The sequence below is a fragment of the Bubalus kerabau genome, chromosome 2, assembly GCF_029407905.1.
Source record: "Bubalus kerabau isolate K-KA32 ecotype Philippines breed swamp buffalo chromosome 2, PCC_UOA_SB_1v2, whole genome shotgun sequence".
Taxonomy (NCBI): Eukaryota; Metazoa; Chordata; class Mammalia; order Artiodactyla; family Bovidae; genus Bubalus; species Bubalus kerabau.
The window spans coordinates 200256094-200283243 of NC_073625.1; the positions used below are offsets into that span (position 1 = coordinate 200256094).

The 27150-nt window shown below is 48.6% G+C and overlaps 1 protein-coding gene and 1 non-coding gene across 2 annotated transcripts in view; both read left to right on the forward strand.

The window, feature by feature from the left end:
* The window catches only part of PLCL2 (phospholipase C like 2), a 210436-nt gene that overhangs the window by 62674 nt on the left and 120612 nt on the right, over nt 1-27150 (forward strand). The gene's annotated exons all lie outside the window — the stretch shown is intronic.
* LOC129645089 (U6 spliceosomal RNA) lies at nt 11491-11597 on the forward strand. Its single transcript, XR_008711180.1, has one exon. It is a non-coding gene; the product is annotated as a U6 spliceosomal RNA (small nuclear RNA).

Genomic DNA, 27150 nt, shown 5'->3' on the forward strand with positions numbered 1-27150 from the left:
TCCACTTCAGCCTGTGCTCCTGGCTCCCTGGCGAAGCCTGGCTTCTCAGTAAACGCTCTTTGCAAGGGCCCGAGGTGGGCTTCCATGGCTTTAGGCCACCCAGAGTGCCATGTGTATCTGTTTGATAAACTCTGTGGTTTGTCTGTTCTCTGTGTTTTTGCTAACTTGTTGTAAAAAAAAAAGAAAGAAAAGCAAGCAAGCAAACATACTATGTTAAGTGTTTTTCATTTTGCTTGAGTTTATGGAAAATGTAATTGCATTTCTAAAACAACAAAAGATTGTTTCTCTGAGGAGATTGTGGGGGGCATTTAGTCTTTTTTTTTTTTTCAAGGCTGTGAATATTAACTATGAAGATGGATATATGATCTTGTGAGGACGTTTATTTCAGCAGGCTAAACAGTGTTTGTTCCCAGAGCAGGGCTGTAGCTGCTGACGCTGGGGTGTCAGAGGCTGGGAGGGGCTGAGGTTCGAGGCGTCGTTTTGCTCCTTGGACATGGGTTTCTGTGTTGTCCAGGTGTCGGTCCTGACCGTTCACCTTACCTTTGCCGTTCGGGGTTTCCAGACTCAGCATCCTTGGCAGTTGGGCTGGATGGTTCTTTGTTGCGAGGGGTGTCCTTTGCCTCCTGGGATGTTTACAGCACCCTCAGGCCCTCCTCCCTAGATGCCAGCGCTCCCCTCCCTCCCCAGCCCGACAGTTGAACGTCACCGTGTGCCTTGTGGAGTGGGTCTCCGGGGCCTGTGATCCCCGTGAGAGAGGCCAGCACACAGGTTTGCCTTTTGCACGGAGTGCTTTCAAGTCGAACGGTTATCTTCAGGGCAGTACGGGGTCCTGGGAGGCACCTTTCCGTAGCTTCAGTGGAACATCAGTGACCTTTCGCGGCCCTGCAGTTCAGTCCCTGAATGTGTTATGTTGCAGATGAGGCCCGTGAGCTGAGGGGTGGGTGGAGGCTCTGGGGGCTTGTTTTCTAGAAACGCTGATCTGAGGCAGGTGTCCTTCGACGCCGGCTGAAGGTGGGAATCACACGGTGCTCCTGTGGTGGTTAAACTTGGTTCTTTGCTGCACTCGTGGCGTCAGTCACGAGAGCAGGAGGCTCCTTTCCTGAATACCTGCCTACCCTTCTGGGCTGTGCGGGGTGTTCAGGTTCTGGCCTTCTGTGGACGGCTGACCTACTGCGATGAAACGTCTGCCCGCTGGGGAAAATCCGGAAAGTCAGACAAAGCTGGCAACCAGCCCGTACCTGACCGCGTGATTTAAGGGCTACGAGGTCCGCACTCAGCCAGGGCTTGGTGGCCTGCGTTTTCCTCACACGTGCTTCAGCTCCCCTCTCACTGTGGCCGATTTTTAAAGCTGCTTCCTTCTCAAATTCACACTGACGGGACCGTACGGATCAAACAAAAGGCAGAAGAGCTGGGCCACAGGCTCAGTCTCTGACAGAGAATGCTGTACTTGCGTTACGTTTGGATAATGAGTTATGGTTTTCTATTGGGTTTTTCTTAATAAAGCAATAATTACTTCATGAAAAATTGGTCTGAAAGGTGGCCATTGATGTGTAATTTTATGTTTCACATTGAAATTTACTTGTCTTACATCATTTTTAGTATTTCTTTCAAGCATAACTGCCTAGATAATGCAATTATGTTAACTCATTGCTAAATGTATTTTTATTCATTACATGACTGGAGTGAATGACAAATCTCTTGCCAAAAGCATTGCTTTGCTTATACTGGACAAGCAGTTAATCATGTTTGGATCTGCTTTTTTAAACAAAGTTTTGATGATACTGTAAAGCTTCTTGATAATTAGAAGAAGGTGAGCTATTGCTGCACTGAGTAAGGTGCCCGTTAACGCATTTTAAAGGACTAAGGAATAATAATTAGAACTTAGAATCACAGTCAACTCTCAGTGATCACTTCAAGGATCACTGCTAACAGAGTGAAGAGGTGTTACAGAAAATAAGAAGCGTTGGAAAGAAATGCAGGAGACCTGGCCGCCCTCAGCCTCTCTCTCCAGACCTAATGTTTCATCTATGGCCGCAGGGGCCTGGCCCGTGGAAGGGGAACCGCAGCCTCAGGTTAGGGATCCACTTTGGAGGACAGCGCACGCGCCGTTTTTTTTCCTCCCGCCCAGCAGATTCCGATCGGCCCTTGTCAGAATGCACATCTGTCTGGACCCCAGAAACAGGCACCCGTTGTTTGTTCCGTAAAGCAGAGGTACATTTAGAAGCATTTACTGAGGCTGACCCCAGGGTCGGGCGTGGCTGGATGCCTCCTAGGAAACGTGGGGAACAGGAGATGGCTTCCAGGCCCTTCTCCCTGGCCCTCTTTTCCTTCTGTTAATGCCTCACCCAGGCATGAGTATTCTCTGTTTGAGGATCTGCATTCAGTTTATGGCTTTCAAGAAAGGGAGACAGCTAACACCATCGCTCTAAAGATTAGAGAGAAAGAATCCAGAAATGTGACGACCGTGTGTACAAGCGTTTGAGGGATGATATTAGCCCTGTCTCTAACTTACTCAGTGTAAAAAGCTTGTGTGTAGCTAGCTAGCTGTATAGTTTGTTTGAATCATCTGACCTTGTCTCTGTCTAAATATAGACATTTCAGGAATACAGCCAATCCATGCTTTCTGTTCTGACCTCCTGAAAATCAACCAGAGCCCATACGTGCTTGTATGCTAGAAGTGTGCGTCTCTGTGTAGACAGGACGTAGAGTGAAGGGTGGTCACACACTCTTTGTGGTCATGTCTTCTTTTAGGACAGTAGACTAATAGCTGTTGGAGTCTGGATAGATTTAAACTCCGAGTGTTGATAGTCTTCCAGAGTTTCTAGATCTGTTGATTCAGAAACAAATGTAACTCTTTAACCTGTGGATTTTTATTTTTCAGTGCTTATCTTAGAGAAGTCTGTTGGTTGAATTTATTTCAGAGAAGGTCACAGGCTTGAGCTTTGTACCCAGGACTTAGCTTTGCAGATTCCACGATGGCATTGTACTGCCTCCAAAGAGATGGTCTCCAGGGGGCCGTGTTCAAAGACGGCATCCTCTCAGCTCACAGATATCTGTGAGTGTCTGATGTGTTGGGTGCACACCAGGAAATAAGAGAAAGCATAAACATGTGAGTAAATGGGAAAACCATCAGATAAGGCCCACGCATTGTTAAAATTGAGTGAAGCCATCAAAAGATAGTTATTTCTGGAATGAAATCAATAAAGATGGATTAGGCCTCAGCGGGACGAGAATGGTGGTAGAATTGTAGAGCGTCCGAACGCACGAAGGCCCAGGATGTCATTGCATTCACATTACACAGAGTATCAGGGACCGTTTACATGAGAGCGATGTTGTCATGATTTCCACCCTGCTTCCCTGCAAAGTGGCATATTTCAGAAAACCTCAGGAAAATGTTTGCTCGCAGACATTATAGAGGAAGAAGGAACTGCAGGGCGGCGGGGAGCTGATGGCACACCCGGGCCTGCAGGTAGTGGGTGGCACCTGAGTCCTTTGCTCTAAAGAAAAGGATTCATGCTATCTAAGCAAGAAATTCTGTATTTGAGACTCACAAAACCCCAAGTGAGCGGGATTTGAGGGAAACCAGAGAGGGTAGGAAAGGACTCAGTAAATGAGAGGGAACATCTGGATTACTTTCCTGTGCGAAGGACCCAGGCATGCCCCTCCCCCAGCCTCGGAGGGGGGCGTCGGGGGAGGAGAGAGCCCCTCCCCCAGGACCACCGCCTCCCGCCCCTGTTGTCCCCCCGACCTCCCCTCACCTTCCAGGGCTTTATCTGGACGGGCTTTCCTTGCAGCCCTCAAGCACACCGGCCTTGCTCACACGGTACACCAGCCTTTTCTGCGGGGCGGCAGCCCCTGTGTGCTTCCCTCCTTGTCACATTTGTGACAAAAGGAGTCTGCTCTCTGCTCTCACAGTCTCACTTCCTGTGTCCCCCCCACAGCTGGGTCATCCCGTGTTTGCTTTTGCAGAGGCTGCAACTAAGTTTCACTAATTCAGTCCTTAAAATAAAATAGGTCTCCGGGTGAGGCTGGCACAGCTTTGAATACTGGCTCAGAACCCAGCAAAATGTTTGAAATACAGACTTGTCACACTGTAACTCAGTAAAGAATCCGCCTGCCATGCAGGAGACCCGGCTTCAGTCCCTGGGTGGGAAGATCCCCTGGAGGAGGGCAATGGCAACCCACTGCAGCATTCTTGCCTGGAGAATCCCATGGACAGAGGAGCCTGGTGGGCTACAGTCCACAGGGTCGCAGAGTCGGATGCAACTGAGCGACTGAGCTCACCTGGCTCACAGAAATTGTGTTTCTGTTTCCCCCGTGGATTTTGAGTCCTTTTAAGAGCAAACCTGTTCTTAACTTTTTAGCCGTGATGTTTCGCAAAGTATGTCGTCAAATAGAAAGCTTGTCTCCTGGAATCTCAAAGAAGCGAGGGTGATGGGAAATAGTGGAGCACCTGGGTTCCCAGGATGAAACCAATGGTTGTGTGAATAGTTGCTTTCCAAAATCTAACTAGGTTACTGACCCTGGGCCCCCGTCCATGGACCAGTCCACCCCTGGGTGGGAAGCCTCCTGTGAGAGCCCGCAGCGGAGGTGCCGCGGCCCCTGTCCACACGCCTGCGAGCAGACGCTCGGTGGTTCGGGGGGGAACGTGGCTCTTTCCTCTCTTTAGAGAAGCGGGCTTCTTACCGCATCAGGATGTGGAAGGGCTTCCCTGCGGCCGGGATGCGAGAGGAGGAGAGGGCCGCCGGGTGGAAGGGTCCACAGTCTTCCCAGTGCGGTTTCCGTTGGTCGACCAGGAAGCCCGCCCCAGGAGCGGGGTGCGTCCCCCACCCGGGGCCCTGGGGCCTCCATCTGCCCCCTGCCTTCCCTGGTGCCTTCCTCGCCTGGCAGGGCCCGCTCACTGCGCTATAACACGCGCCCCCGGCACCCTGCTCGGTTGTCCTGTTCTCTTTCTCAGGGACCCTTTTCTTCCCACTTCCATATTCGTTTTCAGTGTTTTCACCGCTTCCTCTCCAATTTTCAGTCCGTGGGGTCGCACAGAGTCAGACACCACTGAGGGACTTCACTCTCTTTTCCTTTCTCCTGTTTTCACCAGCTGACTTCCTCCTCTGCATTTTTTTCTTCCCCGTTTTATCCCATGCCTGCCCTCCACCTCCTCAAAAGCAAGGAATAAAAGAAACAGCGTTCACAGAACTTGGGAAAGAGCGATGTTATCAGATGACAATCCAGGTCACCGGGGCGCCTCCTCTTAAGACAGGGAGAGGAGTTCGTGACAGTGCCGCAGGCCACGTGTTAAAATCGGCAGCGGTCCTGGGCCGGCGCGCCTTGCGTACCTTGGTCGTCGTGGCGCTTAGCCGGGCGCGTGCACGGAAGGGTGAGCTCAGTGAGGAGTGCCGGCCAGCGCGCCGCGCGCGGGGCTCGGATGGCTTTTGGACTGCCTTAGCCCTGAGCGTTTCCCCTGATTCCCGGTTCACGCCCTTCGCTGCCTCCTTTTAAACGGTATCCTTGGTGCTTTTCTTTATAATCCTCGAATGACTTTGATAAATGGCCATCTTGACATGTGATATTTTAATAAAAGACTGGCTGAGTAATACACTTGCCCCTTGTTGAGGTCAGACACTTCATTTGGGGAGAGTTGATTCTCTGAGTCTGAGTGAGTGGGAAACTGTGAGCGGGCTCACCCTCTGTGCCAGCTGTCAGATGCCTCCTGTGCCAAGTCACCTCTGGGGCTTGCTCTGGGGGTTGTCAGAGGTGCCCAAGAGAAGTGATTCCCGGGAGGCGAGGACGCCAGCCTGTCCCGAGAGCCCTTGAGCTTGGGGGAAGGTTGAACAAGTGTAGGTAAAAACTTTTTCTCCGTTGCTGATACTGTTGCATTACTGTTTTCCTGATTTTACAAACAATGCGTATTTACTATAGAAAAAATCACAGTAGAGAAATTTACTAAAGAAAGTGAAAATAACCCAGTTTCTTACTATCCTTTTTTTGTGTGTATTCATCTATGTTTTTATGTATTAATTAAAAAAAAAAAAACACCCATGTAGCACAGATATGTGGGCTTCCCAGGTGGCCCAGCAGTGAGAAGCTGCCTGTCAATGCAGAAGATGTAGGAGTTGTGGGTTCCATCCCTGGGTTGGGAAGATTCCCTGGAGAAGGAAATGCGACCCACTCCAGTTTTTTTTGCCTGGAGAATCCCATGGGCCGAGGAGCCTGACGTGCTACAGTCCATGAGCAAAGAGTTGGTTGCAAAGAGTCGGACATGACTGAGTGACTGAGTGCACGCATACACGTACACACACACACACACACACCCCTGTCCATGTAATTGGTGTGTAGCTCATCATTGTTTAATGGTTGCATGGTGTTTTATTGTAAGATTATTCCATGATTTTCTAACCAGCTACATTTATGTTGTTCCCACTATTTTTAGCATTATAAAATAGAGAATGTTCGAATTAAAGTCTCTTCTTGGGAGCTTGGACGGGACAGCAGGCTCAGCCGCCTTTTAGATCTGTGCGTGCTTCTCCAGTGTGGAGCGGAGCTTGTTGAACTCTTGCCATACTCAGGTTGGTTTTGATCATATCGATGGTTTCCTGCCGGCCCGTGTGGCTTTCTGTGGCAGACGAGTGCAGATAGCTGTCGGGTACGCCTGCTGCACTCAGGGTGCTGGAACCCAAGCCCCTTTTATTCACCTTGCTATCTGAGTGACTTGGTGCCTGTCCCGTCGCCTTGTCAGGGCTTGGCTTCCTGACTTGTGAGTGGGGATGGTAATCCTGGCATTACAGGGCTTCAGTGAGGGTTCAGCAAAGCAGTGAGCACAGAGTGCTTAGTGTGGCGCCTCACGTGTGCTGAGCACCAGTTCACGTTAGCTGTCCTTCCTACGAAGGTCGCCGTCCAGGCGGATGTCCGCCACTCATGCCCGCCTCTCAGTGTCTTTCAGTAGCGGGCTCAGGTGGCGCTCCGGTGATCCGGCCGAAAGCCTTGGTGCCCTCAACACCACGTGTGTCTACCCAAAACAGGCATGGTTGGATGGCATCACCAACTCAGTGGACATGAGTCTGAGCAAACTCCGGGCGATGGTGAAGGACAGGGAAGCCTTGCATGCCCCGGTCCACAGGGTCACAGAGTCAGACACGACCGAGTGACTGAACAACGCAAAATAGGTTTGTTGAAGTCTTAAGCCCCCCATGCCTCAGACTGTGACTGTATTTGGAGGTAGGGTTTTAAAAGAGCTGGTTAAGGTTAAGTGAGGTGATTGCTATGGGCTCCAATTTCAGTAGGACCGCTGTTCCCATGAGGGGAGCCCACGTGATGGCAGAGAGGGCACACAGTGTCCCCAGGACAAGGAGGGAGGCCACGGGTCAGCACCTCGGCCTCAGCCTGCCAGCTCCCTGAGCCGTGAGAAAAGGGATCGGTGTTGTCTGAGCCGCGGCCTGCAGCGCTTGTTACGGTGGTCCAGGCAAACACACGCAGCAGCTCTCCTCCTCCTGCGTCCCCCACTCAGTCCATTAGAGAACCCCGCTCCCCGCGCCCCTCCAGAGCACGTTGACCTCTGACCACTAGTCCCCTTCACTGCCTTCATCTGGGTCCCTGCCCGCACGTCTCCAGCCTGGCTTGTCCCAGCAGCCGGAGGGTGTGGTCAGGCACACCCCAGCGCTCATTTTCCTTATGTTCAGCTCGTGCAGAATCATGTCAAAGCTGTGGTTTCTCCAGTGGTTATGTATGGATGTGAGAGCTGGACTATAAAGAAAGCTGAGCACTGAAGAATTGATGCCTTTGAACTGTGGTGTTGGAGAAGACTCTTGCAAGGAGATCCAACCACTCCATCTTAAAGGAGATCAGTCCTGGGTGTTCATTGGAAGGACTGATGCTGAAGCTGAAACTCCAATACTTTGGCCATCTGATGGGAAGAACTGACTCATTTGAAAAGACTCTGATGCTGGGAAAGATTGAGGGCAGGAGGAGAAGGGGATGACAGAGGATGAGATGGTTGGATGGCATCACCAACTCACTGTACATGAGTTTGAGTAAACTCTGGGATTTGGTGATGGACAGGGAGGCCTGGTGTGCTGCAGTCCATGGGGTCACAAAGAGTCTTACACGACTGAGCGACTGAACTGAACTGAATGCAGAATCAGAGCTCAAATCCACAATGTGGTCCAGCAGTGATCTGGCCGCTGGTCACCTCCAGCCTTTCCTCCAGCGATTCTCCAGCTCCATCTCCTCAGCACCCTGTGCTCCCAGCCCCTGCTGGTCCTGCCGCAGGCACGGCTGTGCTCCCCTCGGCCTGGAGCACCCCTCCTGCAGACGTCTGGGTGCACAGCCGCACCTCCTTCAAGTCTTGGCTCAGACACCGTCTTCTCAGTGAGGCTCTTACCAGCATCTGTCTGTCCCCTACCCGTGGCCTCCTGTTCCCCTGTCTTGTTTTATTTTCTCCATCATACTCATAATCATCTCACTGCTGTGTAGTGGGCTCATACTTTTAAGTATTGTGCTGTGGTTGTTGAACATCTCCTGGGTTCACCACTCAGAGGTTGTAACTGCGGGCACCGAGAAGAGCTCCTCAGTCCCGGGTCAGGGTGCCCAGCGGGGCCTCCCAGGCACACAGTTGCTGAACAGCTGCGTGCATCAGAGCGCTCACACAGACGAAGGCTTTCCGGCCCCGACCACAGCCTTGTACTCTGGGCACGTGGTCCGGCTTCCTGCGTGGGAGGGGCCTTTCTGACCCTGGCTGTTTCCGCCCCCGCAGCCCTGCTCCCTCCCGCCCTCACCCTGGACCCCTTGGTTGGCAGTGGGCATCCCTGGGGAGCAGGGACCCCCTGCAGGTCAGGACCCCTGCAAGCAGAGGGGCCTCTGGGGGGATGGAGTGATGGAGAGTGAGGCTGGGACGCAGCAGGATTTGGGCAGAGGGTGAAGTAGGAGAGCTTCCCTGGAAGCTCTGGGTGCCAAATGTTGCTCATCTGGCTTCTAAGTGGGGCCTGGAGTGGCAGGACGTGGGGAGAAGAGTGGAGGCGGCCCTGAGCCCTGTGCCAGCCCCGGCTTCCCGGCTCTCGGGTCCCAGAGGCCTGGGGTGGCCCAGCTGGGGGTGTCTGGACCTTGCTCCTTTCTACCTGCCCTTGATTGAGGAAGAAGAGCAAAGAAAAAGCTAAAATCTTATTTTTTTAAAATGAATTCAGTTTATTTCTGTTTGGTTTACTTCATAGATTTCAGAGTGCTTTGCCCAGTTGAAAAGTTTTCTTTATCTTTTGGGCTGTGCTGGGTCTCCGTTGCCACACGCAGGGTCTAGTGCTCTAAATCAGGGACCCCCTGCACTGGGGGTGTGGGGATCTTAGCCCCTGAGCCACTGGGAAAGACCCTCCGCAGCGTTTGTGTGGCCTGCATACAGGATTTTAGCCACGCCAAGGGTCAGATAGGCCTGTCTGGGTCGCTCTGAGATCCTAAGCACTGTGTACCTTGGGAGAGAATGGATGAGGAGCTGCAGACAGATGACTTCCCCGGAAGCTCCGGGCATCACATGTTGCGCGTCTCACATCTAAGTGGGGCCTGGGGTGGCCGTTTCCCTTGGATTCCGTAGTCTTCTCTACGGCTCATGGAAGAGCCCAAATAGGTAATCAGTCCTGTCGTAGGTAAATGGATTTCACGTTTCTTCTTAGGCTATAACTCTTAAAAAGGATTAATAGCTTTTTTTCCCCTTCTGCCTCTTAATCAGATAATAATCAGGTAGTCTTTCTTTTATATTTTTTTCCCACATAGGAGGAGTAAGTGAACGAACGTAAGATTCAAGATTTTTTCTTACCGGTCACCCTTGTTTGTGGTGGGAGCTCAGACAAAATTGCTAGAATAGCAGCAAATAAAGTTTTCCTGAAACGGTCACCTTCAAGGGATTGGACCGCTTACCAGTGAGCTCCTTAGGAGAAGGGATGGCTCCTTTGTGTCTGGAAGCTCACAGAGCAAGTGAGGCTGACGGCGTAACAGTTTGTATTGAGCCAGGCAGGAGGCAGGGGCCGCCTGCAAAGTCTTCCGACGGCCTCATCTCACCTGTCTGGTGCCTTTGCCCTTTGGAAGGGCAATTCAGTGCATCCATGGGGAAGAAGTGCTTTAAAAAGCATAGTATCCTCTGCTTTTCAGTAGTTTTGACTCCTTTTATTTTATCATACCAAATAATTATTATAAAAATTCACTCCCAGTTAAAGTGTGAAGCATCTTTGCCACCAAAATGTTCATTACTGCTGTGATTGGAAAGATTTAAACAGCCTCCAGACCCCCGCCCTGCTACTGTTGGAGAGCCCTTTCACTCCGTTCTCATCGGAAAATTCTAATCAGTAAATTAATTGCCAGTCAAGGGTATTTCTCCAGTTAGAAAAATTCATTTCTTAAAATTTAACGTTTAAGAGAAGGTTAATATGAAAGCCAATTATGGTTAGTATGATACCAATGATTGTTTCCTGTTCATTATTGTTTTTGAAATGGCTCATTTGATTCATTAAGGATTACTTGCTTGGATGAATAAAGAAAAACATGTACTTTAATTGTCCTGCTTTCTAAATCATCCAGCATACATTTATATAGAATTTTCAGCCTTTTTTTTTTTTTTTTTATAAAAATAGAAGCATTTTGGGCCTTCCCTGGCAGTCCAGTGGTTAACACTCAGTGCTTCCAATACAGAATGCACAGGCTCAGTCCCTGGTTGGGGAACTAAGATCCTGTGTGTCGTGCAGCGAGACACAGAAAGAAAAAAAGAAAAAAGTAAAGAAATAAAATATTAATTTTTTTAAAGAAGCATTTTGACTCATACATGAATGTTCATAGCAGCGTTATTCATAATACTCAAAAAGTGAAAACAACCCAAATATTCATTAGTTGATGAATGGATAAATAAAATGGGTTCATCCATACCATGGAGTGTTGCTTAACAATGAAAAAAACATGAAGTAGTGGTACATGCTATATGTAGATGAACACTGAAAACATTACATGTTAAGTGAAAGAGCCAGTTACAAAAGGCTGCATACTTATGATTCCAGAGGGCACATCACTTTGATTCTCAGCTGTTGCCATCTTTGAAAGCCTTGCGTTTTTGTTTTGCACTGGACCCCCCAGATTATCTAGTTAGTCCTGCTGATACGTTAGTTTAGCTTCAAGCCTTTAATTACTCTGGAATCTGTGTGTGTGTGTCACTTGGGTCAAGAAGAAACTTTATTATTTTTTGTGCTTTTTGCAAATGGAAAACCAATTATTACAGCAGTGTTTGTTGAGTAGTTAATCCTCTTTCCATGATTTAGAATGCCACTTTTATTATATTTTGAATTCCCTTGTATTCATCAGATTGTCTCTCAAGTATATGTTCTTGTCTATGAATCTGGTCATCAATTCCTGCACCAATATCATGCTGTTTTAATCACTATGTATTCACAATGGGTTATATATATATGTGTGTGTGTGTGTGTGTATAGCAGTAGGGTAAGACGTGTTCTTTCTTTTTAAGATTGCCTTGTGCTTGCTTTGGTAGCACATATTCTAAAATTGGAATGATACAGAGAAGATTAGCATGGTCCCTGAGCAAAGATGACATGCAAATCTGTGAAGCATTTCATATTTGTCTTAACGTTAAAAAAAAGATTGCCTCAACTATCTTGTATGTTTATTCATTTGCTTTAATTATTTGTATCAGCATGTCAGATTTCTTGTAAATTCCATTTGGTATTTTTTTAAGGATTTTATTAAATTTATAAATAATTTGGGGCAAAGTTAAAGTCTCTATGGGTTTCCCTGGTGGCTCAGCTGGTGAAGAATCCGCCTGCAATGCGGGAGACCTGGGTTCGATCCCTGGGTTGGGAAGATTCCCTGGAGAAAGGAACGGCTACCCACTCCAGTATTCTGGCCTGGAGAATCCCATGGACTGTATAGTCCAGGGGGTCGCAGAGTTGGACATGACTGAGAGACTCTCACTTTCACTTTCAAAGTCTCTGTACCATTGAGTCTTCCCACCCAGGGACAAGCTACGTCTCTGTTTTAATTCTCTATATCCTTTAGTAAAGTTTTATTTTCTTCGCAACAGTCTTGTATGTCAGGCATTTTCAAATGGGCTTATTTCTAAGTCTTTCTAATTGATCATTGCTAATGTACACAAAAGATGATAATTTCTGTTTTTGATCTTGTATTTGGCATCCTTGCTGGCTGGCATCTTTATAGATCTCATAGTTTGCTGGTTGGTTCTCTTGCCTCTCCATGCAGACATTTAAAAGATCTGCAGATAAAGACTGTTGTGTGTCTTTTTTCACTGGTGTATGTCTTACGTGGGGGCCCCCAGGTGGCTCACTGGTAAAGAAACAGCATGCTAACGCAGAAGACACAGGTTCAGTTCCTAGGTAAGCAAGATCCCCTGGAGAAGGAAATGGCAACCCATTCCAGTGTTATTTCCTGGGAATCCCATGGACAGAGGAGCCTGGTGTGCTACAGTTCATGGGGTCACAAAGAGTTAGACATGACATAGCAACTAAACAATAACAACAACATATATTGTTCTTTTTCCCGTGATGCTGCTTTGGCCAGTACAAGTCATATTCTTCAATTGGGATGCTTCCAGCATTTCATCATTAAATAAAAAGTTTACCATTATTTTTTTGTAAATTCCTTTTTTCAGGCTAAGGAAAATTTCTATTTCTGGTTTGTTAAGAGTCTTACCATGAATGTGTTTTGCATTTTATCAAATCTTTTCTCTGTAATAATTAACAAATCTCATGATTTTTCTCTTGTATTTTATTAGTACAGTAATTATCTTCACAGAATTTTCTCTTACAAAACCACCATTGTATTTCTGGAATAAATTCGGCCTGTTCTTGATAAATTGACTAACCAGTATTTTATTTAGGGCTTTTGAACCTTTGTTTATAAGTGTGAACAATCTGTTGTTTTTGTTCTGGGTTGGTACTGTCTGGCTTGAGTATCAGGGTCATGTTAACCCATTCAGTACATGGAGCAGCCCCTCTATCTCCCTGCAATTAATGATCCTGTCCAAAGTGTCAAGAGTCCTGAATCTAAGAAAATTTCTGCTAGATTCAGAGAAGCAGCTGAGTGGCCTTCTGTTTTTCCCTTAAGATCCTGAATAGTTTATATACTATAAAATTTACCTATTATTTGAAAGTTTGGTATAATTCACCTAAAATGACCTGAGTTTGGTTCCTTTTCAAAGGCTAGATCTTTGACTACCTTTTTGATTTTTTTCTAGAATATTGATCTCAATGGTTTTCTTCTTTCTGAACTAATTGTAATAATTATATTTTTTTATAAAATTGTTTTTTTCATTTATTTCTAATTTATTCATATTAAATTGATTACATTTTTCTGGATTTAAAAAATAATAGTTATCTAGTTGTTGCTCAGTCACTAAGTCATGTCCAACTTTTTGCCACCCCACGGACTGCAGCATGCCAGGATTCCCTGTCCTTCACTATCTCCCAGAGTTTGCTCAGACTCATCTCTGTTAAGTCAGTGAGGCCATCCAACCATCTCATCCTCTGTCATCCCCTTCTCCTCCTGCACCCAATCTTTCCCAGCATCAGGGTCTTTTCCACTGAGTTGGCTCTTCACATCAAGTGGCCAAAGTATTGGAGCTTCAGCTTCAGCATCAGTCCTTCTAATAAATATTCAGGGTTGATTCCTTTAGGATTGACTGGTTTGCTCTCCTTTCATAGTAGTTATATTCTTTTTCTTTTTAAAACTCATTTTGACAAAGATTTGTTTCATTTGACCTTGAAAATTAGCAAGTTTGGGGCTTACTGATCAATTCTACTGTTTTTTGTTTATTTTCTTTGGATTCTGGTTTCTCATTCTTCCTCTCGGTTACCTTTATTAACTGCCCTTTCCTACGTTTATTTTGTTTGTCTTTCTCTAGTTTTTTGAATTGAAAATTTAGGTCACTTACTTCTCTACTGAAGTATTAGTTGATTTACGGTGTTGTATCAGTTTCTGGTGTATAGCAAAATGTACATATATATTTTTTAAGTTTTATATATATGTACACCCTTTTCTGATTTTTTATTATAGTTTATCGCATGATACTGAATATAGTGCCCTGTATTACACAGTGAATTCTCGCTGTTCAGCTGTTTTGTGTATAGTGGTGTGTATCTGTTAATCCCAAACTCCTAATTTGTCCCTCCCGCCTTTCCCGTTTGGTTATCTGCAAGTTTGTTTTCTGTGTCTGTGGGTTCGTTTCTCTCTTGTGTATATGTTCACTTGTATTATTTTGTAGATTGCACATTCGTATTTCTCTGTCTGGCTTCCTTCACTTGGTGTGACGGTCTCTGGGTCCACCCATGTTGCTGCAAATGGCAGCATCTCGCTTTTTGTGTGACCAGCTAGTATTCCTGCGCGCGCGCGTGTGTGTGTGTGTGTGTGTGCGATCTTCCTTATCCCCTTGTCCAGTCGTCTGTGATGGACATTAGACCGCGTCCATGTCCTAGACACCGTAAGTAGTGTGTGTGCGTGCGTGTGTGTGCGATCTCCCTTATCCCCTTGTCCAGCCGTCTGTGATGGACATTAGACTGCGTCCATGTCCTAGACACCGTAAGTAGTGTGCGTGTGTGTGTGTGTGTGTGCGTGTGCGTGTGTGTGCGTGCATGCGTGCGCGTTTGTGTGCGTGTGTGTGATCTCCCTTATCCCCTTGTCCAGCCGTCTGTGATGGACATTAGACTGCGTCCATGTCCTAGACACCGTAAGTAGTGTGCGTGTGTGTGCGTGTGCGTGTGCGTGTGTGTGCGTGCATGCGTGCGCGTTTGTGTGCATGTGTGTGATCTCCCTTATCCCCTTGTCCAGTCGTCTGTGATGGACGTTAGACCGTGTGCATGTCCTAGACACCGTAAGTAGTGTGCGTGTGTGTGTGCGTGTGCGTGTGCGTGTGTGTGCGTGTGTGTGCGATCTTCCTTATCCCCTCGTCCAGCCGTCTGTGATGGACGTTAGACCGCGTCCATGTCCTAGACACCGTAAGTAGTGTGCGTGTGCGTGTGTGTGCGTGTGTGTGCGATCTTCCTTATCCCCTTGTCCAGCCGTCTGTGGTGGACGTTAGACCGCGTCCATGTCCTAGACACCGTAAGTACTGCTGCCAGAAGCATGTGTGTTTTTGAATTAGCGCTTTCTCTGGCTATGTGCCCAGGAGTGGGATTGCAGGGTCATATGCTGGCTCTGTTTTTATTTCTAGGGAACCTCCATACTGGTCTCTGTACTCACTGCACCAATTTACGCTCCTACCAGCAGTGTGGGACGGCCCCTTCCTCCACACCCTCTCCAGCATGTACTGTTCGTAGACTTTTGATGCTGCCGTTCTGACTGGTGTGAGGGGTGCCTCACTGGAGTTTGTTCTGCATTTCTTTAATAATTAGCAATGTGGAGCATCTTTTCACATGCCTGTTTTGGCCACTTATGTTTATTATTCTTATTTTCTAAACAGGGAGTTAAGACAAAATTTTCCTAATATTGCTTTTCCAGCAGCTTGATGGTTTTATGGTTCGTTTTTAAGCAGTACTGTTTTGATTTTTTCCCTCTAACCTGGACGTTGTTTGCAAGCGTGTTTTAGAATTTCTACATGTATAGGATTCTTTTGCTTATACAAATTCGGTCAGATTATTTGGCCTGGATGTTTTCTGTGTTGAGAATGGTTTTGCGTGCTCCTTTGTGGTCTAATTCAGAATCATTTCTGTGAAGATAATAAAGACCAACACTTGTAAATGTTTATTCAGATGCTCTTGTCCCTGGTTTTCTGTCCTTGATTGATGGTTTCTGAGAAAACTATGGTAAAAGTCTTTCCATGATTACTGCTTTGTGAATCAAATATACTGGTATTCAAAGTTATGAACAATTTTGCAAAAATAAAAATGTACACATTTATAAACATGAATTTCAGCCCAGCCGTGGTGCCTGCCTTATCTAAGGAAGCGAGTCATCACCTACATGGATGGGGCTGGGTCTCCACACGAAGACAACCTAAGGAGTTAATGGCACAGAAACACTGCTCATCATCTTAAGACAAAGAATCTGCTCCAGCTCTCTGAGGAATCTCTCTAACCTCACAGAATACTCAGAGGTGTAGTCCAGTACATTTTTCTACATAATTTATAATAATGAAAAATCAGAAATAAAAATCCAATGGTAACTGTTAAATAATTTAAGACCTATTATGTGAGCTTTTAAAATCATATTCTTTAAAAGACTATTAAGTAGATAATCAACAAGGACCCTAATGTATACCAAGGGAAGTCTATCAACAGTCTGTAATAACCTATTTGGGAAAAGAATCCAAAGATGAATAGATACATGTATATGTGTGACTGAAAAAGATTCTGTATACCTACAACCCATACAGAATTGTAATCAATGTTACTCCAATAAAAAGTAGAAATTAGTTTAATTTAAAAAAGAAGGAGGGGACATATGTATACCTATGGCTGATTCATGTTGATGTATGGCAGAGACCAACATAATACTGTAAATTATCCTCCAATTAAAGATAAATTAACCCCAAAAAAGAGGTTGTGGAAACATTTTTTAAGATTATGGGGTTATTATTCCTGTTAATTTAATAAATCAACATATAAAATAGTATATATTATGATCACCTTTTGAGAAAAACAATACAGGTGCATTAAATACATGCCTAGAATAAAAGCATTGTCTCTTAAATGATGATATAATTTCATTTTATTCTTTATATTTGACTTTTTTCAAAAATTTTCCAATGATGATTTATGTAATAATAAGATATGTACCTTTGGAAGCATCTTTTTGCTCTCTCTGACATCAGCCCCCACCGTTACCCTCCACAGGCTGTGAGCTGACCTGCGGCAGGTCCCCAGCCCAGAGCCAGCCGAGCTCCCATAGCTTCTCTCCAGGGTCTCTGCCGTCTGATGGCGCTTCCTGGATGCCCCCGGAGTCAAGCCGCTCATCATCCAGCCGTCCCTTCTTCACTGTGATTCTGCTCTTAGCTCCTTTTCTGAAGCCTTTCCATTCTGTACCGTTTCTTAAGCACATTTTAGTTGTATTTTCCCAATTGTGCTTTTAGCTTCTTGAGGGTAGGAATACGTTTCATGCCCTCCTCTCTGGTGACATCTGTTATACAAAGTCTCAGTAACTCCTCACTTATTGAGTGATTGTTGGGCATCATAGCGTAGAACTTCAGGCAATCCAGTCGTCTGTAGTCAGTAAAATACCAGAAGTTTCTGCTAGTTAATGTGCCAGGGGCTTCCCGTTCTTGGGGTAGAGAACTGTTTTCTAGCTGGAATGCTTGTCATCAGAGCGTCTGCCTGCTTGTTTCAGGGGAGAGCCTGCCTTTTGTCTTGGGGTCACCTTCTAACATTTGCAGCAGAAACCCCTCCTGCTGTAGATGCTGTACTCAGAGAAGGCAGGTGCCGGAAGGGGCCTTAGCAGGAGTCTGGGCAGAACTTTCTCTCACAAGTGAAGCCAGCAGAAGTTTGGGGACAGCTTCTACCCCTCGCAGATGTCGGGGCTGGGACTGGAACCTGGTGTTCTCAGATCAGATCCAGAGCCCTTTCCGTGCGTCTGCGCGTGTTCCGCTCCTTTCTGCATTCGTGCAGCACGCCGGCGCGTGTCGGTGCCCGCAGAGCACATGGAAGGTAACAGACAACGAGCAGAGTCTGCTGGCCCGGGTAGACGCCTCGACGGCACGTGGAGGTGCCCCGGGACAGGCAGTGGAGGAAGCGCTTGTCGTCCGCGTTGTTTTCAGAAGGACGGGGTTTGAGGAGGCTTTAGGCCGAGGGACGGCACCAGGAGGGGGACGTCTGCAGATGTGGGTGCAGGACGTCCCTTTGAAGGTGTGTGAGGGCAACGGGGTCCGAGTGCAGGCAGGGGTGGTGGAGCCTCAGGGCAGACAGGGTGGCGTTTCCAACCAGACTGGCCTCGCAGGGGCACTGGAGCCTAGGTCTGTGTGCCCACCCGGCACCTCTCCTCCCTGGTGTGGGTGGTGAGGCCTTTGGCCGAGAGGAGGGTATGGAGAGTGGGTGAAGCTCCCTGGGGGCGCACGTGCTGACCCCCGGGCAGGAGAGAGGGGGGCAGGACGCAAGCCTGAGCAGCCCTCGTGGATGCCCAAGGAGGACCCCCAGCCGGTGGTCTGGGCTTTGCTGGGCAGGCGTCGGGCCTCCCGAGGCGGCTGTGTCCCGGTGCTCAGGGTCGGCTCCTGTGGGGAGGAGCCCGGGGCGACGAGTGTGGTGAGCGGCTCTGGTGCAGGGCTGGTCCAGAGGTCTGCGGTCCTGGGCTGGCCCCGGGCTGCGGGCTCCAGGCCCCGGGCCCTGGGTAGACAGCAGCGGTGCTGACTGAGTAGGTCCTTCCCCTTTTGCAGCAGTTGATCCAGAAGGAATAGAAGAGTAGACCGAAGGAGAGGAAGAGACGGGGTGTGAGTGAAGCCGCCGTGTTTGGAAGGGATTTGCTCTGAACTATGTGGCCAGTTGACTCAGCTCCAGGTGGAGCCCGAGGCCAGTAGGGATGTGCTCTAGAGGGGGCCCGGTCAGGGCGCGCGTCTCCGTTAGAGGGGGTCGGGTCAGGGCGCGCGTCTCCGTTAGAGGGGGCCCAGTCAGGGTGCGGGGGTCTCCGTTAGAAGGGGTCCGCTCAGGGCACCCGGTCAGGGCGCGGTGTCTCCGCCCGTGAGGACTTGCCCCGGTGGTGTGTGCCTGGGACCAGCGTTGGGTCCTCTGGATGCTCCCTGCTGTCCGCAGCAGCGTTGTCTAGGATCCAGCCCTCCCAGGACCTTCCGCGTTGGATCGTTCTTCAGTATGAATCGTTCAGCCAGTTGATTTTAATAAGCTGTAAATAATTAGTGCATAGAGTTAAAGGCCTGATCTACTCGTTGATCTTTTCATAACCCTCACCCTGCCCTCTGGCATTGCCTGCTACTGATCCCAGTCCACATTGTGAAGTTTCATGCAATGAAATGCACATGTGAAGAGAGCAAAAGCAATTAAAACTGCTTGGAAAAAAATAAAACCAGGAGCAATTAACACCTAAAGGATTTACTGGGACCTTTCTAAGCTGAAGAAACTGTGAAGAAGAGATTCGAAAAGCAGTGCCTCAGAGCAAATATTAAAATCTCCTTCTTCTTGATTCCTAAAGATAATTGGATCTAGTGGTAAAAAGTTAAGAATGTGTGTGTGTGTGATCACACGTGTACATGTTTGTATGTACATACATTTAAGTATTTGAGGCAATATATCTTACCAGACTTTGAAAAAAGAAACAGGCCATCCTAGTCATGAAGATGAAAAAATGGCCTGAGAGAAGGGGAAGCTGTGTATTATTAGTTCATGAATAGATAATAAAATGGCAGGTTCAAATCCTATGCTAGCAGCCTGTATATACCTGAGTAAGTACAGTGTGTCTGACTCTATGTTAAATTAATTTTTTTATTAATCATTTATTTGCCTTCTTGACTGAATTCTTTGAAAGTAGAGAGCAGTCTGATTTAACTGTGTCTCCAGCCTGTTCTCATAAAAGTGATCAAGTGAACCTGGATGCTAGGCTCCAAGGCCTGCATCACATATAGGGCAGGGGACGTGTTACTCCGCTTTATATTCCTAATGCCTAGCACTGTGCTCAAACGTTGTAGTTAGTCAACGAAAGTGTTTTGACATAAAGAACAAAAAAGCTTTAATATTTAAATTTACCCAGATGTAGTGAATGAATATTTTTAACTGTATCAAGTATTGGCAATTTCTGTATCTGTTACCTATTTTTAAATCATGTTTAAGATAATGAAAGGGGGGGAAGTGAGTCTAGAGAGTGTTGTTTCTGAAAACACTGAGGACCCTCCAGTGCGATCAGAAGGAGTCCCGTGGGATGAGAAGGGGCACAACCCAGCTGCTCCCGCTGCCGTCCGCGTTCCGTGTGACCTGGGGGCCGGTGAGGTTCATAGACCCATCACTCTGTGCGTTCTTCTTTAGGGCCAAATCTCTGCCCCCGAGCTGGACACTTGGGCACAGTTTCTAGCACTTACCTAGTGTCTCTAGGAGCTTAGAGTCCAGTGGGAGAGACAGGCATGCATCGTGGAATGAAACTATAAATATAAAATGATGATGACAGGTATCGAACAGGCGAGGTGCGTGGGACGGAGACAGTACATCATAAGAGAGTTGGACTTAACTCTGGAGATCCAGGAAGCGACCATTGTTTTGAAATCTGAAGACAGACCAGGAGTTACACTAGGCAGAGCTGGAGGAGAAGGAGGAGGTTTGCAGGCCAAGGTGGAGCCCAGGCCAGGCCCGTGGACTGCAGGTGGGAGGTGTCGGGGTGGGGGTGAGCCTGGGCCCTGCCGGCCCCTGGGGCCTCTTTAAGGCACGTCACCTCTCTCAGAGACAGAGGGAAACGGTGAGAAGTCTCGAGCAGGCGGCGTCCAGACCGCATCCACGGCCGTGGGGGCCGGCCCTGCTGTCTGGAGACAGAGTCGGCCTGCAGGGGAGGGCAGGGGCGGCTTGGAGCTGGACTTGAAGGATGGGGAAGGATGTCTGGGTCCGAGACTCTCCTGGGCTTCCAGCCCGGGGGAGCGCGGCGTTCACTGAGGAGCAGGCGTCGTTGTGGGACCAGCTGGCCCTGTCCTGGGGCTGAAGGACCCTTAGTCCACTGGGAAGAAGTGTCTGGAAGCAGCTGCACACGCAGGTCAGCTGTGTGGCCTCGGGCACTGCGGCTCTCTTCCCCAGATCGGGGTCGCCTGACCCCCGGTTCCCACGGGACTCTGTGCCTCTTGCTGCCGCCGCTGCTGAGAGCTCCTGTTTGGGGTTGCAGTTCTCTTTCTGAGCCTTGCGTTGTTTCCTCAGCGAGATCTAAATCCAGAAGTCCTGGCCCAGTAGCACTAAGATGTAATCACCTTGGAAGCTGCAGTTATGTCTCACTTCGCCTAACACATAGAAGAGGCTTATGGAGCAGTCTTGAGAGCTGTCCTCCCGGGACCCCCGGTGTGTGGGGAGGGGGGAAAGGGCGGGGTCTGCAGTGGGGCGCCCTCCCGGCTCCCGGGGCAGCCGCTGCCATCCAGCCCGGGTCACAGACCTCTAACGTGGGAAGGTCTGCTCACGCAGAGGAGGGGCGCTTGCCTCAGGAGGTCGGGCTGGTCAGGGGTCTGCGTGTGGAGGAGAATCAACCTGGGCGCTTAAGAGTGCTGCCTCCTTCCACGTCTCCAGGGACAAAACGTCCTGAGCCTCAGGTCACACCAGGGCACAGCGAGGGGGGTGGACTGGGTGGTCATGCAGACTTTCACAGGGCTGTTGGAGGCAGGCTCCGGGGGTCCTGTGGCCGCCCCTGAGTAATGAGGGGAGATGGAGGCCGGGATTTGCTCCCTCTATCCAGGCATCACTCGGTGCACAGCCGCCCAGATTTCAGCCCCTCGCTGTCCGTGCATTCGGCTCCTTAGCAGTATCCCGTATGCAGGATGCCGGCTGCTCACCGGGAACTTTCGTTGCAATTGTTCTGGACCCTGGTGAAGACCAGACTCCCAGGTCCTGGAGGTCGGCAGACGTGGCTTCCTGAACTGTCCACACTGGTGGGAATGTCCGAGAGGCCTGGGTTGGGGCCGTTTGTCAGAGGGGCTTCTCCGCCGTGTGAGGCTCCGACAAAGGCCTGTTCTGGAGTCCATGGAGCTTCCCCCAACCCTGGGGACGGGGTGGCTGGAGGCTGCACCCATAACAAAGGGGCTGCAGACTGGCTGGGCGATGACCAGGGTGACCGACGGGGAAAAGGAAGCCTGTGAATGGAGGTGCTCTGAGTGAGCAAGACAGGCTCTTGCAGGCACCGTGCCCTGGGCCAGGGGCCGCGGGCTTCTTCCAGACCCCACACCAGAGGGAAAGCCACCACCAGCCCCAGAGGGCCGGCTCTCCCCGGTCCAGGGTGGGGTGGCTCAGCTGCTGCAGGTAGGCTGGAGTGCCCGTGCCTCTCAGCGCCTCAGGCCCATCTTAGAATGAGCTGGTGGGGGAGTCCACTGGAGCCCTTCTGCCAAGGTGGTTCCATCCCAGACCAGAGTGGGAGGAGCCAGCTGGGCCTGTCACACAGCTGGGGAGGAACCGGTGGTTGTGAAAGAGGCCACGATTGTGTTACTGAGGGTTCCCCACAGAAACTAGAGAGCCTCGTGATGAAGGTGGAAGAGGAGACTGAAAATGCTGGCTTAAAACTCAGCATTCAGAAACTAAGATCATGGCATCCGGTCCCATCACTTCATGGCAAACAGATGTGGAAACAGTGGCTGACTTTATTTTTGGGGGCTCCAAAATCACTGTGGATGGTGACTGCAGCTATGAAATTAAAAGATGCTTGCTTCTTGGAAGAAAAGCTCTGACAAACCTAGACAGCATATTAAAAAGCAGAGATATCACTTTGCTAACAAAGGTCCATCTAGTCAAAGCTGTGGTTTTTCCAGGAGTCATGTATGGATGTGAGAGTTGGACTATAAAGAAAGCTGAGCACCGAAGAATTGATGCTTTTGAATTGTGGTGTTCGAGATGACTCTTGAGAGTCCCTTGGACTGCAAGGAGATCCAACCAGTCAATCCAAAGGAAATCAGTCCTGAATATTCATTGGAAGGACTGCTCTAAAGCTGAAACTCCAATACTTTGACCACCTGATGGGAAGAACTGACTCATTGGAAAAGACCCTGATGCTGGGAGGATTGGGGGCAGGAGGAGAAGGGGATGATAGAGGATGAGATGGTTGGATGGTATCATTGACTCTATGGATATGAGTTTGAGCAAGGTCCGGGAGATGATGGAGGACAGGGAACCTGGTGAACTGTAGTCCATGGGGTCGCAAAGAGTCCGACATGATTTAGTGACCGAACAACTCAGAGAAACAGGACCATTAGGTCATGTATATGAGAGAGAGAGACAGAGAGAGAGAATGAGAGATAGATTTTAAGGATCTGGCTTGAGCACTCATCAGGCTTGCCTTTTTGAAATCGTAGAAGCCGCCAGCTGCAGGCTGGAGACTCGGGAAGAGTTGATGTCTTGAGTCTGATGTCAGCTCTTCCACACTGCCATCTGGAGGCTGAATTCCCTGTTCTTGGGACACCTGTCTTTGCTCTTAAGGCCTCAACTGACCGATTGAGGCTCATCCGCATGAGAGGGGCTAATCTGCTGAACTTGAAGTCAACTGACTATAAGTGTCAATCACAGCCATACTAGCCTTTGACCAAACCTGTTCCACCCAAGTGAACACATTAATTGACAGTCAGTGTGATGCCCCAGAACATTGTCATCTCTCAAAGGAAGGCAGGTGGTTAAGGAACCGTTTCCCCTTCGACACAGGGTGGATGGTGGAGGAGACAAGCATGCTGCCCTCACTGTGGGGTTTGTCTGTCTCCGTCTCCCGCTGCTGCTTGAGCCTTGGATCTTCCACTGGCCTCACTGCAGCGGCACTGGGGGGTGGGGGTGGGGGCTGGCCTACCATAGATCACCCCCTCCTACCAATAAAAAGGCTTCTTTCACCGGTGGCAGGTAAGAGTCCCAGCCTCCTGGTTCCCGAGGGGCCGTGTAGAATCCGTGTTCGGTCGTCATGGTTACCCCATGGTGTCTGGTTTCTTGGTGCTCAGCCTCATCCGTGATGGGCATCATTTGTTCAAAAAGGTTTCACATCTTCCAAGCTCAAGATGTGAAACCACTGTACGAGGTATTAGAATAGCCACTGCACATGTATTTACTGAGTGAACAATTCCATTTCACTTTGTGTTGTATGTATTTTCTTTCTTGCCAGTTGGAGGGGAATGATTTCACACTGGTGTATCATGGAACACAGTCATGCGTGGTTCCTGAGATCATCTTTCTACCTAAGCTCTCGCTCTCGCCTCCCCAGCCTTCACTCCAGCTACGCGAACCAGTTGCCCCCACAGACGCCCGGAGAGACTTTCCACTCTTACAACGTTCGTTTCACCTGAAATGTCCTTTCCTGCCAGTTCTTTCCGCTTTTACCCTGTTCAGACCCGTGATTGAGTAGATGTGAGCTCAGAAGCCTCTCTGTATTCAGAGCATCACGGCCGCTTCATAGACCTCTCTTGCCGTACTTAGCATTTAGGTTTGTTTTCTTTTTTAAAAAGGTCCCCGTTTTCTTTTTAGTTGTGTGGCTGCGCTGGGTCGTAGCTGTGGCCTGCGGGACCTTTGGTCGTAGCTGCGCTCGCGGGGTCTTTGGTCGTAGCTGTGGCCTGTGGGACCTTCTGCTGCGGCATTCGGGATCTTTGGTCGTAGCTTCGGCATGCGGGGTCTTTGGTCGTAGCTGTGGCCTGCGGGACCTTCTGCCGCAGCCTGCAGACTCTTAGCTGTGGGACGTGGAATCCCGTTCCCTGCGTGCGTCCGTGCTCAGTCGCTTCAGTCGTGTCCGACTCTTTGCAGCCATGTGGACTGCAGCCCTCCGGGAGCCTCTGTCCATGGGGTTCTCCAGGCAAGAACACTGGAGTGGGTTGCCATGCCCTCCTTCGGGGGATCTTCCCAACCCAGGGATTGAACCCACGTCTCCTGCACTGCAGGCAGATTCTACTGTCTGAGCCACTGGTCAGCCATCTAGTTCCCTGACCAGGGAGCAAACGCAGGCCTGCTGCATTGGGAGTGTGGAGCCTTAGCCACTGGCCCACCAGGGAAGTCCCATCACTCTGCGTTTCTTCCAGCCTCTGTGTTGAAAGCTGTGTCTTGTTCCGTGTTGTCTGCTGTGTCCTGCTTGGTACCTGGCCGCCTGCAGGAGTCAGTGAAGCGGAATTCACCCTGGCCTTTAGCAGTCCTTGCATCGTGTCTGACCCGTGTGTTAGAAATCTATCCAGCCAGTGTGCTCCTATGTTGAGCTGATTATCCAGTTCCTGGATGAGCTCACACACTGCTTTTCTTCTTATATTTGGAATGGAGTGAAAGGAAGGAAGAAGGAATGAAGATCCTTCATTTTCTGTTGATAAGAAGCTTGTTATTCTTTAGTCACTAAGTAGTGTCTGATTCTTTGCAGCCCTGTGGACTGTATCCCGCCAGGCTCCTGCGTCCATGGGATTTCCCAGGCAAGAATACTGGCGTGGGTTGCCATTTCCTTCTCCAAGGGATGTTCCCAACCCAGGGATCAAACTGGCACCTCCTGCTTGGCAGGCAAATTCTCTACCACCGAGCCACCTGGCAAGCCCTTGATAAGGTAGTTGGCCGCAAAACCCCACTCACTGAAGGTTTAAAATGAATGGCTGCAAGACAGCTTAGAACTTTGTGACTTTTATCAGGGGGCCTCGTTTCCATGAACTCGAACCAGTCAGTTCTTGGTGCTCTGCCCTGGGGGCCGGGGACAGCGAGCTGAAGCTTCGTGTTTCCTGTGACTCTCGCTGAGCCGCCACCAGAAGCTCTTGGTTCAGCGGGATGAGAGGAGGCAGACGAGAGCGGATCTGACCGGGGGTGCAGGGGGCGCCTGCCTTCCTTTGCCACTCAGAACCTTTGGGTGCGGCCTGGGTGTCACCCCCAAAGGGAGGAGAGTGTCCTCACGGTGGAGGAGCCCTGCGGCATGGCGTTCTCGGGCTGGGACGACGTGAGGACAGCCTGACACGCTCATTCGTTTCCTCACCGCAGAGACGCTGGCGCGCGCACATGCCGGAGCACCCTGTGTCAACGCAACAGGCCCAGAATCCTAGCAGCACGTTTAAATGTTGGAAACGGATTGGAAATGACTCTCTTCACATTAGGAAGTTTTGTTGGCAGAGAGCAAAGCAGATTGTGCCCTTTGCCAAAGCACAGGAAGACTCGTGTGCAGGCTTCTTTTGCTCAGCCCTTGCTGTTCTGTTAGAACTCTTGGCTGATGCAGGATGCTCGCCCAGAGAGAGTAACTGTCAAGAAAACATGATTGGAAGCAATGATGAGTCTCATTTTTGGAGTGTTTGCTTTTTCACAGTCTTCAGCAGTATGTTGTTGCCCTGTTTACTTTGGGCTGGTATGCCTCTTGGACTATTATAAGCCCAAGTAGGAATTTATAAATTTGACTGTTATTTCAAAATCACCTGCTGATGTGACTTGTACACTATAGGGGCACAAGCCACATTGCTTTTGTGATTAAAAAGCCTAATTAAGTCTCAGACATGAACTCTTGTTTCGCTTAGTTTATATCAGTACTTTCCCCTCCTCCCAGGGGGTTTTGCAAATATGAACTCTTCTTTGGTTTAAACTACAACTTTGAAAACGTAAAACTTACCAAGCAGTTTTAACTATAGTCGTCATGATGTGTATTTGTTGGAGATACATTTGTTTAAGTAGTATAATACTGATAATGTGTAGATCAAGTAGCAAAACCAAAAAAGAAGCATGCTCCCTCCCACCAGTTTACTTTCCATTTTAATTTAAGCAAATTCTGTATCAGTTTTTTTTTTTTTAATAATATACTTTGAAGTTTTAGATTGAAGGTTTGGAAAAAGAAAGCCAACTGTAATCTCATAGCTAGAATTGTGACTCCATCTTCATTTTCACCTGGAGAGGGAAATGTCAGCCTACTCCAGTGTTCTTGCCTGGAGAATTCCATGGACAGAGGAGCCTGGTGGGCTGCAGTCCATGGGGTCACAGACAGTCGGACATGACTCAGTGACTAACACACTTCATTTTCACTGTCTGTGGAAAATGAGTAGTTTCTGTATTAGTGGGGCATCATATGGAAATTTAAAAAAGGAATGAAGTTTTCTATGAGCTTGGTTATTTGGTTCAAACGTGGGCACATCTGAAAGGTTTGTGTCTTGTTTGCAGCGTGGCCAGAGACCGTACTTGAACGCTAATTTAGTTGTGATTAACTTTTACGGTTTCTCTTTCCTGAGTAGGAAAGCAATTGCTCCAGTTTATTTCCCAGTGCTTTTTATGCAAGAAACACGTGATGAGTAGCATTTTGAATTTAGCTTCTGAACGTTTTTCTTAGCAGGCACTTTTGCTTGCTTCATTTTGTTGGGCAGTAAATATGAGTAACTCTGTGAATTGCCATTTGTAACTTTTCCATCCCCCAAATTTAGTATCTCACTACAGCAGTTATTCACTTCAGGTGTGTGGTGACATCTTGTCTTAACGTCTCTTTAGATGTTCTGTTTTCTTCACTCCAAGTTATCCTTTTATATTTTGCTGCAACCTTACGCCACTTCAGATGTGTAAGCAGACAGCGTGCACAGTTCTCAAAGCTTGTTTTCTGGTTAAC